The sequence below is a fragment of the Mobula hypostoma genome, chromosome 9 (assembly GCF_963921235.1).
Source record: "Mobula hypostoma chromosome 9, sMobHyp1.1, whole genome shotgun sequence".
In the NCBI taxonomy this organism is placed as follows: Eukaryota; Metazoa; Chordata; class Chondrichthyes; order Myliobatiformes; family Myliobatidae; genus Mobula; species Mobula hypostoma.
In genome coordinates this window covers 100736043-100745161 of record NC_086105.1, presented here as the reverse complement: position 1 = coordinate 100745161, position 9119 = coordinate 100736043, and positions in this window count along the sequence as shown.

The following is a 9119-nucleotide window of genomic DNA, read 5'->3' as shown; positions in this document are numbered from 1 at the left end:
AGGCTCCTATCTGCTTCAAAAGGGTGACAATCATACCAGTGCCCAAGAACAGCAGTGTGAGCTACCTCAATGACTATCACCCAGTTGCTCTCACCTCTAGTGTGATGAAATGCTTTGAGAGGTTGGTCATGTCTAGAATCAACTCCAGCTTAAGCAAGGACCTGAACCCACTGCAATTTGCCTATTGCCACAATAGGTCTACAGCAGGTGCAATCTCAATGGCTCTCCTGAACAAGCTAAATGTTCTTTATGCTTGATTCAAGATTGATAGGACTGAATCCCTGACAAGACCTGCACCTTGGTGATCTCTGAGGTTAAGGTATAGAGAACATTCCAATGTCTCAACAGCAGCAAGGCAGCGGGGCCAGACGGCATTCCAGGGTGCGTCCTTAAAGTGTGTGCTGTACAGTTGGCTGGTGTGTTTATGCACATTTTTAATGTCTCCCTTTCCCAGTGTGTAGTGCCCTCCTGTTTCAAATCGTCCATCATTGTCCCTGTACCTAAGAAAACCAAGGTAGCATGCCTGAGTGATTGGCGTCCTGTCGCACTCACCTCAATTATAAGCAAATGTTTTGAGAGGCTTGTTAAAGACTACATCTGCAGCATGGTACCACCCACACTGGACCCCTACAACTTGCTTACCGATGGAACCGGTCTACCATCTGGACTCTCTGACGGTGGTGTCTGAAAAGAGGATGCTGTCCAAGTTGCATGCCATCTTGGACAATGTTTCCCATCCACTACATAATGTACTGGTTGGGCACAGGAGTACATTCAGCCAGAGACTCATTCCACCGAGACGCAACACAGATAATTCCCTCCAGACTTGACAGGAAGCACAGAGACCTCAGTGGTCCTTGTGCAGCTGGGAGCTGATTTTGGATTACAGGAGGAGCAAACACAAGCTCGCCCCGATCAACATCAATAGGCCTGTAGTTGAGAGGGTGAGTAGTTTCAAATTCCTCCGTATACTCATCACCGATGATCTCACCTGGACTGTACACGCCGGCTTTGTGGGGGAAAAAAAGCACAACTGCATCTCTTCCACCTCAGGAGATTGAAGAGGTTCAGTATGGGCCCCCAAATCCTCAAGACCTTGTACAGGTGCACCATTAAGAGCATGCTGACTGGCTGTCTCACTACCTGGTACAGGAACTGCACCAACCTTGATCTCTGGGCACTGCAGAGAGTGGTGCAGACAGCCCAGCGCATCTGTGGATGTAAACCTCCCTCCATTGAGGACATTTACACAGCAGGTGTGTAAAGAAGGCCCAGAAGATCATCGGGGACACCAGGCACCCCAACCATAAACTGTTTCAGCTGCTTCCATCTGGCAAGCGCTATCACAGCATTAAAGCCAGGACCAACAGGCTACGAGATAGCTTCTTTCTACAAGCCATTAGATTTATAAATTCACACGTCTGTATATTGCAGTGGTGTCATAATCCAAAGATTTTTACTCCCTCACATTGTGGGATGGATGTAAGATTTAAAGAGGAGGAGAAGATGGTAACGCGACACAGTGCGCGCAGCCTCTCTGGTGATGAATAACTGTTATCTGTCAAGTAGGGTGCCATGCACAATTCTGATTTGATGGAGGCAGACGTGAGAGCACGAAGGAACATCTGGAGAAACTTCTGAAATGCCTGCCTTGCTGCCGCTGCTACTGTGTGATCCGAAATCTCTGGAGGGGAAGGCCCCGAATCCTCCGCTTTGCCTGTTGCTTGGTGGCTGGGGTCAGGGTCGAAGCGCTTAGTAGAGATGGTGCTCGGTGTCGGAGGCTCGAAGTTTTCGGACAGACTCAGAGTCAGACTGTGGTCGGGTGCTTCCAGGATGCTGCATCGGCAGGTTTGCGGTGCTGGAAGCTCATGGCAGGGAGAGTTTCTCCCTTCTACTGTCTGCGTGAGATGTTGGGGCTATCGGGACTTTGAGACTTTTTTTTACCGTGCCCATAGTCTGCTCTTCATCAAATTATGGTATTTGCTTTGCACTGTTGTAACTATATGTTAAAATTATGTGTTTTTTGTCAGTTTTAGTCTTGGTTTGTCTTGTGTTTCTGTGAGATCATACCAGAGGAATATTGTATCATTTTTTAATGCATGCATCTCTAAATGACAATAAATAAGGACTGTGTCCTCATAATCTAAGTCTACATAAATTCTAAATTCCACTCGGCCTTGGATCACCTGGACAATAGCAATCCCAACATCAGGCTGCTGCTATTGATTACAGCTCAGTGTTCAACACCATCACACACTCAGTTCTAATCATCAAGCTCCAAAATCTTGCCGTCTGTACCTCCCTCTGCAACTGGATTCTTGACTTCCTCAATGGGAGGCCACAGTCAGTTCGGATTGGAAGTAACATTTCTTCTTTACTGACAATCAGCACAGGTGCATGTTTAGCTCACTGCCCTACTCTCTCTACACCAAGGACTATGTGGCTAGGCTCGAATGCCATTTATAAATGTGCTGATGACACAACTATAGTTGGCAGAATTTCAGACAGTGATGAAGAGGCATACAGGAGTGAGATTAACCCTTTGCCCTGTCCATCACACCTAGGCTGTGAGCTGCTGCAAGTATGGAGACCATAGGACAGATCATTAAGGATCTTCACATCCAGGACATGAACCTTTCCTGTTACTACTATCAAGGAGAGGTACAAGAACCAGAAGACACACACTCAACAATTCAGAAACAGCTTCTCCCCCTTCGTATGCCAATCTACACACTAAAGGCAATTTATAACATTCCAACATTTAAAAAAAAATAATTTAGTGTTTTCCCAGTATATATGACAAATAAGCTCTTCTCAGGCTTCAATCCAGGTACGGGTATCGATCATAACCAATGTTTCGTTGACAAACTCTGCCATCTTCTTTAGGGATGATGCCTGGGCAAGTCTAGTCTGGTGGTATTTATACCCCTGCATTCTGTCCCTCCTCATTGGTTAGACCTCATCTAATCAGGTTTCCACACTCCCACCTTGTTTACAGTCGAATTCCAGTTCCTACTTAGTGCAAGAACTTCAACTTTTTTACAATTCTTTCCCTCTAGTTTTAGTTCAATGGCTTTCTTTACCAGGCAGTCCCAAAAGCCATTGGCACGGCATGGTAATTTTGGGCCATTGAAGTCAATCCCATGGCCATTCCAAATACAATGTTCTGTTACTGCCAATTTCTCCAGGTAACCCAAACAGATGCACCTCCTGAGCTCCGATGCAGATTTCCACTGTGTGCCCCATCTGACCGATATACGCTGCTCCGCATTCACAAGGGATCCTGTAAATGCCAGCCTACCTGAGTCCTAGGTCATCTTTGTTCTGCATAAACTGCACCTTGTGCTTTCTTACAGGTTTGTGGATGGTATTAATCTGGTATTTCTTCAGGATCCTGGTGATCCTCCCAGAAATCATGGATATATGGGGAAGACAGGCGGTAGTGATGGGTTCCTCCTTGTTGTTAGATTTCCTGGTTTTTCTGTCAGCCCTTTAAGTGCTTGATTGATTTCCTTCACCTTGTAGCCATTCTGTAGGAAGGTCATGTGCAATTGTCTTATTTCATTGGGGAGACTCTTCAGGTCCAAAACAGTTTTTGCACAGTTAATCAAAGTAGAAAAAACAGCTCTACGTTGTGTGATGGAGGCTGTTATTATTGAGGAATAAGTCTCTGTGAGTGGGTTTTCGATAGACAGCATGTCCAAGGCCAGTTTTCTTCGTAAGCAGTTAACATTCCAACCCATACATCCTCGGAATATGGGAGGAAACCAGAGCACCCAGAGAAAAGCCTCACAGTCACAGGGAGATATGCAAACTCCACAGAGACAGCATTGGTCATAGTCCCTGAACCTGGGTCAATGCAGTCATAAGGCAGCAGCACCACCAGCTGTGACACTGTGCTGCTCAAAGGTCAGGGGTAGCTTGAGGAACCCCTGAGGTTGAGTCGATTCAGTTAATTGACCCTTCTATTGAAGAGAAACCTGGTATGACTGCTTTCTTCAATCCAAGGAGAAGGAGATGAAAGGCATCTGATGTGCTGAGTATTTCCAACATTTTTTTTATTCTCTTGCTGTGTTAGGTTGTGTGCTGGAGCTGCATTATGGAATGATCCTGGAGGATAGGCTTTTTTTCCCTTCTTCCTACCAAATGTACAGTAGCAGTTGTGCAGTGGGCTCTTATTCTTTTCACCTTTCCCTTATGCTGTGGTTCCCAAATCAACAAATAATGAAAATGACTAACCCAAGGCAAAACTCTGTTAGCATTGTTATCTGTAATCAGGTATATTTCTCCACCTACAGCAGATCTGCAAGAATGATTAGCTTTAATTCATAATGTAGCATTTTAGAAATATTATGCAGATATTTACAATTTCAGAACACCACAGCTAAATATCCTTTTTTCCAAATACATTCTATGAGATCTAGGGGTACTATGTCTTCACTAAGTACCCTATGATGAGATGTCAGCTGTAACTCTGAGGCACTCTCAGCTTGATTCTGAAGGATGCAGGGTCATAATCCACTTTGGAGTTTTGAAGGTACTATTTAGGCTGACACTTGACTGCAATTTTGAGGGAGTGAAGAACAATAAAACATTTCTTGTAAACATTAGAGAAGCTGACAAGGAAATAGTGAAAGATATGATTCTGAAGGATATAATTATGAAGCTTTTGAAATACACCATTGTTAAATAGAAACTGTCCAATATATACATATTCCTAAAGACAACTGGCATCTTAGTGTGACTGGCACTCCAATACCTCAGGTTAGTAGCTAAAAACTTGGACTTGTGCTGTTTACACCAATGATGTTAATTCTGATGGAATTTTCCAATTTAATCTGAGTTCAGTCCAATTTACAGTCAGTGGTCGCTTTATTAGCACCTATTAAAGTGGCTACTGAGTGTATGTTCATGGTCATCTGCTGCTGTAGCCCATTCGCTGTGCACCACGTAAGGCCAGCATTTAACATTCATACCTAGTTAACTGAGAAGGTGGAGATGGGCTACCTTAAATTCCTGTATCCTAGTTGTGAAAGTGTTCCCATAATGCAGTTTGGTAGGGGAATCCAGGATTTTGAGAGAGAGAGTAAAGGGTAATATATTAAGGTGATGAAATTCAATTTGAATATATTATTCTCCTGCACCCCACGTTTGTGTTAGTCTCTAAATAAAGGCATCCATTAGTCTTGCGAGACCATGGATCTGCGCCTGGAAAGTCTTCACTCTCCAGGGCGCAGGCCTGGGCAAGGTTGTATGGAAGACCAGCAGTTACCTATGCTGCAAGTCTCCCCTCTCCACGACACCAATGTTGTCCAAGGGAAGGGCATTAGGACCCATACAGCTTGGCACCAGTGTCATCGCAGAGCAATGTGTGATTAAGTGCCTTGCTCAAGGACACAACACATTCCCTCAGCTGGGGCTCGAACACGCTAGTCCAATGCCTTAACCACTTGTACACGTGTTAGTCTCTATGCACATGATATACCCTCAGTGGCCACTTTATTAGGTACAGGAGTGGAGCCCAGTGTAGTCTTCTGCTGCTGTAGTCCACCTAATCCAAGGTTCAACGCATTTTGCATTCAGAGATGTTCTTCTGCACACCACTGTTGTGGTTATTTGAGTTACTGTCATCTTCCTGTCAGCTTGAACCAGTCTGGTCATTCTCCTCTGACCTCTCTCATCAACAAAACATTTTCACCCACAGAACTGCTGCTCACTGGATGTTTTTGTTTTCACACCACTCCCTGTAAACTCTAGAGACTGTTGTGCGTGAAAATGCTGGGAGGTCAGCAGTTTCCGAGAAACTCAAACCACCCCACCTGGCACCAACAATCCTTCCATGTTTAAAGTCACTTAGATCACATTTCAGAATCAGGTTTAATATCACTGGCATATGTCGTGAAATCTGTTGTTTTGCAGCAGCTGTACATTATAATGCATAATAAATATATATAAATTACAATAAGAAATATATATATACACATTAAATAGATAGTGCAAAAGGAGAGCAAAAAAGAAAAAAAATAGTGAGGTGGTGCATATGGCTTCATTGTCTATTCAGAAATTTGATGGTGGAGGGGAAAATGTTGTTCCTAAAACATTGAGTGTGTGTCTTCAGGCTCCTGTACATCCTTCTTGATAGTAGCAATGAGAAAAGGACATGTCCTGGGTGATGGGACCCTTACAACCCGCTTACTATTCCCACAAGCAGCATGTACAACATTCTCGCTGGATTGAAACAGGAGGTTCATAAAAGTTTTACAGAGACTGTGTTGGAGATTGGTTTTAGTAGTCCACCACTGTTCCAACAGAGCTAATTGGAGATCAAAAATGAAGTCTGTTCTTCAATGAATCACTCCTTGCACTAACCTGCAACTTTAAAATAATTTTCATCTCATTTTAAATTCAGGATCTAAAATAAATGTGAAGCAATACAATGATACCCTTTCATGAAAAACAATTAAATTCCTTTTCTACATTCTAAGGCAATGGGCACCAGGGTATGGTTCAAAACAAATTTTCTTGTCGTCTACAGAAATATTATTTTATATTAAGGGATTTGTATCACAAAACGAGTTAATATCTTACTGAGGTGGATTGCAATCTAGTTCATTGTTTCTGGAAACAAATCTCAGAAAAGATATCCTGAACTTCTAAAGGGTTGATGTAGGTTCACCAGAATTCTACCAGTTTTAGAAGATTAAATTGTAAAGACAGACTGGGCAATTTTGGCTTGCATTCATTTGAGTTATGATTGAGGATGTTAAATAGAAGCACTTAAATTGATAATAGAAAAGGGCATATTAGAAATGCTCAATACCCAGTTCAAACTATACCTATGGAGGGAAAGGGTAAACCTTTTCTTGTCAATGATGTGGAAATTGATAGTTTCAAAAGAGTGCATGCAGAGTAGCTGCTCCCTTAACAGGAAACCAAATGGAATCAATTGCAATTACAAATCAGGGAAAATAAACAAGATCATAAGACCATAAGATACAGAAACAGAATTAGACCATTTGGCCCATTGAGTGCTCTGACATTTCAGCATGGCTGATCCAATTTTCTTCTCAACTCCAGTCTGTTGCCTTCTCTTCATATCCCCGACCAATCAAGAATCTATCAACCTCTGCCTTAAATATACATAAAGTCTTGACCTCCACAGCAGCCTGTGGCAAAGAATTCCACAGATTCACCACTCTTTGGCTAAAGAAATTCCACCTCATCTCTGTTCTAAAAGGACATTCCTCTATTCTGAGGCAGTGTCCTCTGGTCTTAGACTCTCCCACCATAGGAAACACCCTCTCCACATCAACTCTATCATAGCCTTTCACCATTCAATGGGTTTCAATGAGGTCACCTCTCATTCTTCTGAATTCCAGTGAATACAGGCACAGAGCCATCAAAAGCTCTTCATATGACAAGCCATTCAATCCTGAAATCATTTTTGTGAACCTCTTCTGAATCTTCTCCAGTTTCAGCACATCCTTTCTAAGATAAGGGGCCCAAAACTGCTCACAATACTCCAAGTGAGGCCTCACCAATGCAATGCTTTATAAAGTCTCAACATTATACCCTTGCTTGTATATACAGTACTAGTCCTCTTGAAATGAATGATAATATCACATTTGCCTTCCTCACCACAGACTCAACCTGCAAAGTAACCTTTAGGGAACCCTGCACAAGGTCTCTCAAGTCCCTTTACACCTCAGTGTTTTGTATTTTCTCTCCGTTTAGAAAATAGGCAACCTTTTCATTTCTTCTCTCAAACTGCATGACCATACACTTCCTGACACTGTATTTCATCGGCCATTTCTTTGCCCATTCTCCCAATCTGTCCAAGTCCTTCTGTAGCCTCTCTACTTCCTCAAAACGACCTGCCCTTCCACCTATCTTCATATCATTTGCAAACTTTACAGCAAAGCCATCAATTCCACCATTCAAATCATTGACATTTAACGTAAAAAGATTCAGCCTCAACACAGACACCTGTGGATCACCACTCGTCACCAACAGCTAACCAGAAAAGGCCCCCTTTATTCCCACTCTGTCTCCAACCAGTTAGCCACTGTTTTATCCGCACTAGAATCTTTCCTGGAATACCATGGGTCTGAGCTGATGAAGCAGCCTCATGTGTGGCAGCTTATCAAAGGCCTTCTGAAAAACTAAGTACACAACATAAACCAATTCTCCTTTGTCTATCCTGCTTGGTATTTCTTCAAAGAATTCCAAAGACTTGTCTGGCAAGATTATCCCCTAAGGAAACCAAGGTAATTTTGGCCTATTTTATCCTGTGCCTTCAAGTACCCTGAGACTTCATCCTTAATAATCAGGTCCAACATCTTCCCAACCACTGAGGTCAGACTAACTGGCCTATAGTTTTCTTTTTTCTGCCTCTCTCCCATCTTGAATAGTGAAGTGACATTTGCAATTTCCAGTCTTCTGGAACGATTCCGAAATCTGGTGATATTTGAAAGATCATTACTAATGCCTCCACAATCTCTTCAGCTAACTCTTCCAGAACTCTGGGGTATACACCATCTGGTTCAGGTGATTTACCTACCTTCAGACCTTTTAGTTTCCCAATAGTAATCCTAACTTCACGGCCACTGAAACCTGGAACTTCCACCATAGTGCTGGTGTCTTCCACAGTGAAGACTAACGCAAAATTTCTTAATCAGTTTGTCTGCTATTTCCTTGTTCCCCCATCACTACCTCTCCAGCATCATTTTACAGTGGTAAACATCATTAACTCTTGCATCTCTTTTACACTTCATGTAACTGAAGAAACTTTTGGTATCCTCTGATATTATTGTCTGCCTTACTAATCCTATCTGCCTGCACATGTTCTGTATCCCTCCATATTCATGTGCCTGCTGCTTTTGGATCTCCTTCCATGCAGCGCACCCACCACTCTCTAAGCAAAACCAAAACTTGGCTTGTTACTCTCCTTCAAAATTTCTCCCTCTCATCTTAAAGCTATGTCCCTTAGTATTTAAGATTTCCACCCTCGGGAAAAGACCATATCTACCCTATCTATGCCTCTCATAATTGTGTATCTTTCTAAAAGGTCACCCCTCAGCTTCTGACACTCCAGAGAAAACAGTCCAAGATATACACCT